This window comes from Schistocerca serialis, chromosome 2 (assembly GCF_023864345.2).
Source record: "Schistocerca serialis cubense isolate TAMUIC-IGC-003099 chromosome 2, iqSchSeri2.2, whole genome shotgun sequence".
Lineage (NCBI taxonomy): Eukaryota > Metazoa > Arthropoda > Insecta > Orthoptera > Acrididae > Schistocerca > Schistocerca serialis.
In genome coordinates, this window is record NC_064639.1 from 953,116,277 (window position 1) to 953,127,779 (window position 11,503).

The 11,503-nt window shown below is 38.5% G+C and overlaps 1 pseudogene; it reads right to left on the reverse strand.

The window, feature by feature from the left end:
• Nucleotides 1–11,012: 11,012 nt before the first annotated feature.
• Nucleotides 11,013–11,130, reverse strand: LOC126458840 (5S ribosomal RNA; annotated as a pseudogene).
• Nucleotides 11,131–11,503: the final 373 nt, after the last annotated feature.

Consider the following 11,503-nt stretch of genomic DNA (forward strand, 5'->3'; position numbering starts at 1 on the left):
TCAATCATTTGCTATACATAAAAGACAATAACGCTGCTTTATGTTTCGCATGGATCACACTGTCTCACTAAAACAGGTAACTTTATTCGGTTAATAGTGTACTTTCTGGTGTTCTGCCGAGTTTTGTTTCTACTTTAAGCACAGTAGGTTCCATTTATGCACTGTACATAGAATAAAAATAATAAATCGGCATAATACCTGGAAGCACATTACTAATCAATTAAGTCGAGGAAACCCGAGATATCACAACTTTATTCGGTTTGGAAAGAATTAATAAATATTTCAACGGACTTGCAACAACGCGAAATTTGTGCATAGAAATTTTATTCCACGCTCACCTGATCGCAGTGACATTACCTTTCCTTCCGAGGGTCCATATATACACATTTTTTGTGACAGCAAGCAAAGAATCCGCCACTGTGCCACTAAATTTCTTCCTTTTACTTTCAGTGTAAACGGCAAAGATGGGCTCCTAAAACCTACTCGGAACAAGCTATTTCGAGAGATAAAATATAGCTCTCAACACATTCAGCAAAGTCTTTCTTAAAAACTAATTCTAACGTGAAGTGCTAGAGGAAGCTGTTTTCTGTTGTTTCCATCTGAGAGGATCCAAAGAAAAACAAACGCTCGTACCAGAGATATCTGATGCATTTCGTGGCGTACCAAAGATACGCTTCACGGGATTTATGCATTACATTGTTTCCCCTTTAGCGTATCCTAAAACAACATGCTGAACCCTTTGAATACACAGAAAACAATCGCAAATGTTTGTATAAAAGCTTAAAGCCAAGTTCACGGTGCAATACCTCGGCTGTGACCAACAATGCAATCAACCTGACTACTGTGACATTCCGTTCGTCAGAGTATGGAAATAAGCGACGGATCAATGCCAGTGCTGCCGTTCCGGATTTTATGAACTTTTAGCGGGCAAAATTGCGGCTTTAGCGGAAGAAAAATTATAGCGACTTCTAGCGACTTTTTAGGCAGTCAAGACTAAGTTACTTTTTAAATCTTTCGCATATGAGTCGGTCTTAAAACTCAGTCACTTTCGGCTATGAACCACCGCTACATCCTCAGTGTTGTGCTAATTGTCTCTTCCTAATAAATATCAACATTCCTTTACTTCCCTAATTCCCCTTCTGGGGGCGGAAAATAAAAGATTGCTCTATGGAGAAAAACTCAACGCATTCATATTGTGCCGCAAAATAATTTTACACCACCAGTATCCGCTAGAGACTTTAATTAACTCTTCGTTTATACTCGAGTAATGTAGTCAACTGCGATTCAAAACGCTTCCTTGCTATCATGAACTTTCTTACGACCTGCGAATTTTAACAATTTTCTTGGAAACTTATAGACGGCTATCTTAATTATGTACAAAGAGATCCACATATTTCCTTAATCTAGTACAAAAATATACAGCTGTGACTACTTTATTTTTTTAATGAAACTGAAGTATATTAATAGGTACAGACTGGAAAAGTGTAGAAGCTTCGCGACTCAACAATGAGTGAGAACAAGCATACTGTATTGGAACTGGACTGTTTGTAATGTCATATTCATTTTAGTTGTATCAATGTGTTGCGGTGTCGTTAGTCCTTGCAGTTGTCTACAAATTATCGGTTTTGATTGTGTAACGATATTAGTTGTGTGGAATCAACGCAGTTATAAAAAAAATAATGGAAGTGCCGCCTAAAATAAAGGTCTACAGCCAGAGTTATAGAAAAGAGTGGGAAAACTGCTTGGAATTCAAACATTGGCTGAAGCCTGTGCCAGGTAACTCAACCAAAGCCTGTTGTAGGTATTGTCAGTCCGAAATGTATGCAAAAATTAACAATTTGTCAAAGCATTTGGAAACGAAAAAACATAGAGCAAAATACGACCTAATTTCTCAAAATAAGCAACTGACATTTTCTGCAGTACCAGTGAAAACATGTAATTCGTGTGCAAGAGCTGAGTGTACGTAGCGTTGTACATTGCTCAACATAGCTCAATTTCCAACATTGATCACTTGACTGACGTGTGTAAAAAATGCTTTAAGGATTCGAAGTCAAGAAACAACATGTAATTACATAGAACCAAATGTAAGGAGCTAATAAATTTTATTCTAGCACCTCATTTCGAAAAGGAACTTTTAAGTGGCATAGGTGACCAAAAATATAGTTTATTATTAGATGAATCAACAGATGTGAGCATCAGGAAATATCTTGGGATCGTCGTAAGATATTTCAGTTTAAATAAAGAAAAGTAGTGTCTGCGTTTTTAGCTTTGCAGCCCCTGGAGAGTTCCAATGCCGTTGGAATGGTATCGGCACTTTTACAGTGTTTACAAGCTGAGGGTCTCAAACTACAAAATTTAATTGCAATAGGAACCGATAATGCAGCTGTTATGACACAGCGCGTATACAGTTCTGAAAACGCAACACAATCTTCCACATCTCGTTTTGATACCTTGTGTATGTCACTCATTACAGTTGGCAGTAACGCATGCATCAGAAATCACTTTGCCACGAAACAGAGTTTCTGGTCTGCGAAACCTACACCTGGTTCTCACAATCGTCAAAGCGCCAAATTGAGTATAAAAATATTTTTCAGCTAATTAATTGCGGTAATGCACCGTCAAAAATACTGAAAGCGTGTGACACACGATGGCTATCTATAGAACCGGCTATAGCAAGAATTTTATCCCAGTTGGATGAATTAAAATTGCATTTTAAGACTACTAAAGATCGATGTTACACAGCGGAGATGCTTTATAATACGTACTCAGATGAACAGAATCGACTCTATATGTACTTTTTGAAAACAATTCTTGGTGAGGTGCAATCAAAATCTTTGAGAGTGAAAAAGCAAACTCTGTAAAACTGTTAAGTTGTTTGATGGGTTTGCTACGTTCAGTCTGCCAAAGAATTCTGTTGCCGACGGCAGCAACAACCGATCAAGACTATATAGATCTCAAAATAAGAGATCACCTTAATCCCGTCCTCTACCTTGGATATCTTTTTGAGTCACATGTGCAGAAGCTTCCACTAAATCGTAATGTTATTATTGCAGGAATAAAAAATCGGCGATTGATTTTAACGTAAGTTAGGAGAAGAAATCCAAAAAAGACTTCCAGCCAACTACATAGCTTTAGGAAAAATGACACTCTTGAGTGAAGAAGAAACTTTGAAACAATCAAAAGACACGTCATTAACTAATCTTGTAAAGGAAATGGGATACCCTGACAAAATCTTGCAGCAGTGGCAAACTATTCACTTCGTTGATTGGAATCCGCTAAACGGGGACACTATTAGCTTTTGGGCTAAAGTAGCTGAATATAAAAATGCGGTTGGAATAAACACCTTCAAGGATTTAAGTGATTTCGCTATTGCTGTTCTATCTGTACCACATTCAAACGCCGAAGTAGAAAGGGTGTTTAGCTCCATCAATATTGTGAAAAATAAGCTTCGGAACAGACTTTCTGAACAAACTGTAAGTTCTCTTCTTCTTATCAGAAACCAACTCAAGATTAAAAACGTGAGTTGCTCGACTTATGATCTCCCAGAAGACGTTATTAACCAAGTCGGCAAAGGAAGACCAAGAGAAACTGGAGAGGCTTCAATTTCTTCTTCAGTTAAAGCAATTGATGATCCTGGAGACTTCTTACACGATTATGAAATTTAGGTAAAAGCATTCAGCTAATAATTATATTTTCTTTCATGAAAGTGCAGCGTAATATATACATCGTGACATGTTGTCAAAAGTCGAATCGAAGTTACTCATCATTGCGAACAACTTCTGCTATGGGACCAGCCGTGAAATCGCAAAAAATTAGCTATTCCATATATTTTTTGAGTGGCATTGGTCTTTTTATGTGAAGCAGCCTATTTTTCCGCGATTTCAGGGCTTGTCTCATAATAAAAGTTAGAGTTATGAGTAGCTACATTATTTGGGCTTTCAATGTAACACGTTTAAATTGTCACAGTGTATGTATTTTATTTTATTAATAATCTCATGTACGTAGTTACAACTACAGAATTTTTACAGCTAAAAGAATACTTTTCATTTTGTCTTTTCAGATCGGAACCTTGAGACACGAATTAATCGAAAGATTACGTGGAACATTTAATGGCTTCGTTTAAAATTTAATTTTTTTCACATTTTTATAACTGTGCATATGTTAGACTAATTGTGTTGTTGAAAATAACAAACTTTCAGTACCATTTATCAATAAATTAATGTGATTTGCAGTGTTTCATTCCAAGTTTCTAAAATATCGCTGGAATAAAAGCAAAATAGGACCATTAAAAATATGTTGTAGGCCATTATTGTCTGGCAATAACCAAGAGATGAAAATAAATATAATGATCCCCCCCCCCCCCCCCCCCCGCCCGTCGACATATCTTTGCTCTTAAGAAAGTTTAGCGACATCTAGCGGATTTTTAGTAACCGTTATTTTACATATATAGCGGACTTTTTGACACCGGCTAGCGACTTTACATATCATGCAATGGAAACTCTGATCAATGCTTAGACCATAGATACGTACGGACTACTCACGCATCGACCTCTGCCGTATTAAGCATTGAAACCAACAAGAAACTCACGGGATGGGAGGAGTGAGATGGAGTCATTATTATTCCACACTATGCATAATGAAGTTCACAGTCATGAATTTTCTCATTTACAGTTGAAATAAAGTATTTCATTTAAGAAAATGAACAAGGTCCTGTTTTACGCTTAGTATGAAGCAATACTGTTGTTGTTGTTGTGGTCGTCAGTCCTGAGACTGGTTTGATGCAGCTCTCCATGCTACTCTATCCTGTGCAAGCTTCTTCATCTCCCAGTACCTACTGCAACCTACATCCTTCTGAATCTGCTTAGTGTATTCGTCTCTTGGTCTCCCTCTACGATTTTTACCCTCCACACTGCAGTCCAATACTAAATTGGTGATCCCTTGATGCCTCAGAACATGTCCTACCAACCGATCCCTTCTTCTAGTCAAGTTGTGCCACAAACTTCTCTTCTCCCCAATCCTATTCAACACTTTCTCATTAGTTATGTGATCTACCCATCTAATCTTCAGCATTCTTCTGTAGCACCACATCTCGAAAGATTCTATTCTCTTCTTGTCCAAAATATTTATCGTCCATGTTTCACTTCCATACATGGCTACACTTCATACAAATACTTTCAGAAACGACTTCTTGACTCTTAAATCTATACTCGATGTTAACAAATTTCTCTTCTTCAGAAACGCTTTCCTTGCCATTGCCAGTCAACATTTTATATCCTCTGTACTTCGACAACCCTGTTTCACTCCCTTCCCAACCACCGCTTCCCTTTGATGTCCCTCGACTCTTATAACTGCCATCTGGTTTCTGTACAAATTGTAAATAGCTTTTCGCTCCCTGTATTTTACCCCTGCCACCTTCAGAATTTGAAAGAGAGTGTTCCAGTCAACATTGTCAAAAGCTTTCTCTAAGTCTACAAATGCTGGAAACGTAGGTTTGTCTTTTCTTAATCCAGCTTCTAATATAAGTCGTAGGGTCAGTATTGCCTCACGTGTTCCGATATTTCTACGGAATCCAAAATGATCTTCCCAGAGGTCGGCTTCTACTAGTTTTTCCATTCGTCTGTAAAGAATTCGCGTTACTATTTCGCAGCTGTGAATTATTAAACTGATAGTTCGGTAATTTTCACGTCTGTCAGCACCTCCTTTCTTTGGGATTGGAATTATTATATTCTTCTTGAAGTCTGAGGGTATTTCGCCTGTCTCATACATCTCGTTCACCAGATGGTAGAGTTTTGTCAGGACTGGCTCCCCCAAGGCTGTCAGTAGTTCTAATCGAATGTTGTCTGCTCCCAGGGCTTTGTTTCGACTCAGGTCTTTCAGTGCTCTGTCGAACTCTTCACGCAGTATCATATCTCCCATTTCATCTTCATCTACATCCTCTTCCATTTCCATGATATTGTACTCAAGTACATCGCCCTTGTATAGACCCTCTGTATACTCCTTCCACCTTTCTGCTTTCCCTTCTTTGCTTAGAACTGGGTTTCCATCTGAGCTCTTGATATTCATACAAGTGGTTCTCTTTTCTCCAAAGGTCTCTTTAATTTTCCTGTAGGCAGTATCTATCTTACCCCTAGTGAGATAGGCCTCTACATCCTTACATTTGTCCTCTAGCCATCCCTGCTTAGCCATTTTGCACTTCCTGTCGATCTCATTTTTGAGACGTTTGTATTCCTTTTTTCCTGCTTCATTTCCTGCAGTTTTATATTTTCTCCTTTCATCAATTAAATTCAATATTTCTTCTGTTACCCAAGGATTTCTACTAGCCCTCGTCTTTTTACCTACTTGATCCTCTGCTGCCTTCACTACTTCATCCCTCAAAGCTACCCATTCTTCTTCTACTGTATTTCTTTCCCCCATTCTTGTCAATTGTTCCCTTATGCTCTCCCTGAAACTCTTTACAACCTCTGGTTCTTTCAGTTTATCCAGGTCCCATCTCCTTAAATTCCCACCTTTTTGCAGTTTCTTCAGTTTTAATCTACAGTTCATAGCCAATAGATTGTGGTCAGAGTCCACATCTGCCCCTGGAAATGTCTACAATTTAAAATCTGGTTCTTAAATCTCTGTCTTACCATTATATAATCTATCTGAAACCTGTCAGTATCTCCAGGCTTCTTCCATGTATACAGTCTTCCTTTATGATTCTTGAACCAAGTGTTAGCTATGATTAAATTGTGCTCTGTGCAAAATTCTACCAGGCAGCTTCCTCTTTCGTTTCTTACCCCCAATTCATAATCACCTACTACGTTTCCTTCTCTCCCTTTACCTACTGACGAATTCCAGTCACCCATAACTATTAAATTTTCGTCTCCCTTCACTATCTGAATAATTTCTTTTATTTCATCATACATTTCTTCAATTTCTTCGTCATCTGCAGAGCTAGTTGGCATATAAATTTGTACTACTGTGGTAGGTGTGGGCTTCGTATCTACCTTGGCCACAATAATGCTGTTTGTAGTAGCTTACCCACATTCCTATTTTCCTATTCATTAGTAAACCTACTCCTGCACTACCCCTATTTGATTTTGTGTTTATAACCCTGCAGTCACCTGACCAGAAGTCTTGTTCCTCCTGCCACTGAACTTCACTAATTCCCACTATATCTAACTGCCATCTATCCACTTCCCTTTTTAAATTTTCTAACCTACCTGCCCGGTTAAGTGATCTGACATTCCACGCTCCGATCTGTAGAACGCCAGTTTTCTTTCTCCTGATAACGACATCCTCCTGAGTAGTCCCCACCCAGACATACTGTTACAGCAATTTCTGAAAGCAGACGTGTCAGAGCGGTGATTTCCGTAGGAGCATAAAAAATTTAAGTCTGAAACACTGCTTACATTTTGTTCTTTTTACAAGCGCTATAACTGCCTTTTCCTCACTAAATTCCCCTGTTTTTGCTACACTGTATACTATCTGGACCAGTCGGCTTTATAACCATCTTATCTCAAATAACATACTGTCAAAGTCACAGTTTGGATTTCTAATAGGTTCTGATATTGAGAAGGCTATCTACTCTTACAGTGAAAATGTGCTTAATTCATTAGACAAAAAATTGCAGGCAACTGGTATATTTTGTAATCTGTCAAAGGCATTTGACTGTGTAAATCACATCTTTTTAAGTAAATTAGAATATTATAGTGTAACAGGAAATGCTGCAAAATGGTTCAAATCTTATATCTCTGGCAGGAAACAAAGGGTGTTATTAGGAAAGAGACATGTTTCAAGCTATCAGGCATCATCCAACTGGGAACTAATTACATGTGAGGTCCCACAGGGTTCCATTTTGGGGCCCTTACTTTTTCTTGTTTATATCAATGACCTTTCATCAGTAACATTACCAGATGCCAAGTTCGTTTTGTTTGCTGATGATACAAACATTGCAATAAATAGCAATCAAGTGTAGTCTCAGAAAATCAGCCAATAAAATACTTGTGGACATTAATCACTGGTACCTAGCCAATTCTTTTTCATTAAACTTTGAAAAAACACGCTACATGCAGTTCAGAACTTGCAAGGGGTGATGCAGTTCAGAACTTGCAAGGGGTGTCCCACGAGTATATGTCTAACATACGATGACAAGAAGATAGAAGAAGTGGATAGTGTTAAACTCTTGGGATTACAGCTTGATAATACATTCAACTGGGAGGAGCACACCACAGAGCTGCTGAAGCGTCTTAACAAATCTCTGTTTACAATGCGAATTTTGTCAGACATAGGGGATATAAAAATGAAAAAGGTGGCATACTATGCTTACTTTCATTCCATAATGTCATATGGGATTATTTTTTGGGGTAATTCATCAAGCCAAGCTGAAATTTTCTGGGCACAAAAACGTGCAGTAAGAGTTATATGTGGTGTGAACTCAAGAGCATCTTGCAGAAGCCTGTTTAGGGAACTAGGGATACTAACTACTGCTTCCCAATATATTTATTCCTTAATGAAATTTGTCATTAAAAATGTATCACTCTTTCAAACCAACAGCTCAATTCATGGAATCAATACTAGAAATAAGAATAATCTTCACAAGGATTTAAAGTCACTTAGTCTTGTACAAAAAGGTGTGCATTATTTGGGAACACACATTTTCAATAACTTGCCAGCAGCCATAAAAAGCTTAACAACCAATGAAATTCAGTTTAAGAGAAGCCTAAAGGATTTATTGGTGGCCAACTCCTTTTACTCCATTGATGAATTTCTCAGTAAAACCAACTGATTTGTATATAAGTACACTATAACTTCTGCACAATTTCAGTGCAGTAATGTCTTCTTTGAAAATTTGTGTATGTGTGTGTGTGTTTGTGTGTGTGTGTGTGTGTGTGTGTGCATGTGCGAATGTAAGTACACTCTAACTTCTGCACCATTTCAGTGCAGTAATGTGTTCATTGTAAATAAGTATTATAGTAGTTCTATTAGATGTTTATTACCTTATAAATAAATAAAAAACTTTTTATTTTAAATTCAGTGTATTAGTATTTGTAAAATGACTCTTTCATGTAGTGTTCATTAAAAAATGACGATCATTCCACTTGGGACCTGTGGAATGGTACATTAGCTTATTTGTTTCAGTTGTAAATATTTGTCAAGTATTGTTGTTTTTCTGACATGTTCCACGTCCTGGAGGACCTGCTCACTACGGATCAATTGGAATGAAAGTAAATCTAATCTAATATAATGTAATCTAATTCACACAGGACTGGAAAATGATGTAGCAGTTTAGTACAAAACATTTCGTTTTCCAAAACAATAGTGTAAAATTATTTTGATGCTGTTTCATGTAGAAATGACATGCGCTCTTACCCACCACGTTTTTATGCATTGTCAGCGTTTACATTAGATTGTATGACTGTTACTAAGTTCAGTAGAGATAAGCAATAACACAAGAAGTCTGCTCTAGTGCGCCAGATAACATTAAAATTTTGTTACGTCGTCTTTCGCCAAGTTTTGCTACTGGGGATAAAGGAACGTCGCAAATTTTTACATTGATTGTCAAGACCCGTAAACTAAATTTCGCTACTAACATTCACAAGTATGTATACTACTTTCTGTAACTCATGTGATACTTTCACTTTCGTGACTATAAATGTACTGAAAACAGGATCTCTTAACCACAACATCATTACCTGTGCTGCTTCCTACCGATTTTTATACAGACTAAACCAAACCTTATCTAAACGCAGTTTCAAATGGAAAGGAACTGTACGTATAAGGGACTGAAACTTGGTCGTAGTAATTGTCTTTAAGCCATATCAATAAAGGTGTAGATAAATTTCATCTTACATTACAGTGTCCCACACGGATGACACTTTCTGCTATTTTCTCTGAAATGGAAGTATTATAATGATTAAAATTTCGTGGCACATCGTCTTGCGTAATTTTCTTCCTTCCGAAACCACAGAGCTCACTCAAAACATTTAGGTGAAAATCGCACACTTCAGACAGGGTATAGTAAATCGTACTAAAGAGATTTGCTGTTCAAGGCAAGGATCAAAAAATTCCTTCGTGCCTCATCAGCGGGAAAAGAGTTACGAATGCTCATGATCATGTGAAAAGAAGTTAAGAAGTTCATATTGCCATCAAAAATTGAAAAAGAATAATGCAATTAAAATTGAATACATTTCTGCACATGGCTTTATAAAAAAAAAAATATATGTCGTGTGAGTAGGGGCTCCCGCCGGGTAGACCGCTAGCCTGGTGCAATTCTCTCGATTTGACACCACTTCGGCGACTTGCGCGTCGATGGGGGTAAATGATGATAATTAGGACATCACAACACCCAGTCCCTGAGCCGAGAAAATCTCCGACCCAGTCGGGAATCGAACCCGGGCCCTTAGGATTGACAGTCTGTTGTGCCGACCACTCAGCTACCGTGGGCGGACACATGGCATTATGAGACCAACATACAATAATTTTTCGAAATAATCTAGGAACATTCACACACAAATACATTTCTTAAATTTAAGATCATTCACATCTGCTCGGTAATGCTGTCACTTCTTACCGTCACTCTGTAATTTAATGCCTCGAGCTCAGAAATGTGTTGGCAAAACCTAGGCATTTTTCGAACAACCTGCCTTTCTCATACTTTTCCATGTAACCAAAGGATCAACAGTACCACATCCTTGAAAAAAAGCTTTAACTAAACTCCGCCCGAACAGGCCGTGAAGGCCCAACGGTACTGACCGGCTGCCGTGTCATCCTCAGCCCACAGGCGTCACTGGATGCGGATATGGAGGGGCACGTGGTCAGCACACTAGTCTCCCTGTCGTATGTCAGTTTAACGGTACTGACCGGCCGCCGTGTCATCCTCAGCCCACAGGCGTCACTGGATGCGGATATGGAGGGGCACGTGGTCAGCACTCTATTCTCCCTGTCGTATGTCAGTTTAAGAGACCGGAGCTGCTACTTCTCAATCATGTAGCTCCTCAGTTTACCTCACACGGGCTGAGTGCACCCCGCTTTGCCAACAGCGTTCTGCAGACCGGGTGGTCACCCATCCAAGTGCTAGCCCAGCCCGACAGCGCTTAACTTCGGTGATCTGATGGGAACCGGTGTTACCACTGCGGCAAGACCGTTAGCGTAAGTATCACAAAAAAATAAAGATTAACGTTCAGCCCGCAAGCCACCCACTACGTGTAACAAATAGTCATACCAATAATTGATATAGCACATGAGCAAGAGTCGGTGAGTAGGGTAGAATGCTTCAAACTTTTGGGTGTACGTATTGATGAAAACTTAAACTGGAAGAAGTGTATTACTGAGCTCCACAAACAGTTAAGTTCAGCTGCTTGCTTGCTAATCTTGGAAACGGACATATCAATCATCCGTCATATTTCCATTTTTTCACTCAGTAACGTGGGATGGAATAATTTTCTGGGGTAACTCATCATTTATAAAGAAAATACTAATTGCACAAAAGCGAGCAGTAAGAATAATACGTGGTGTTCAACCA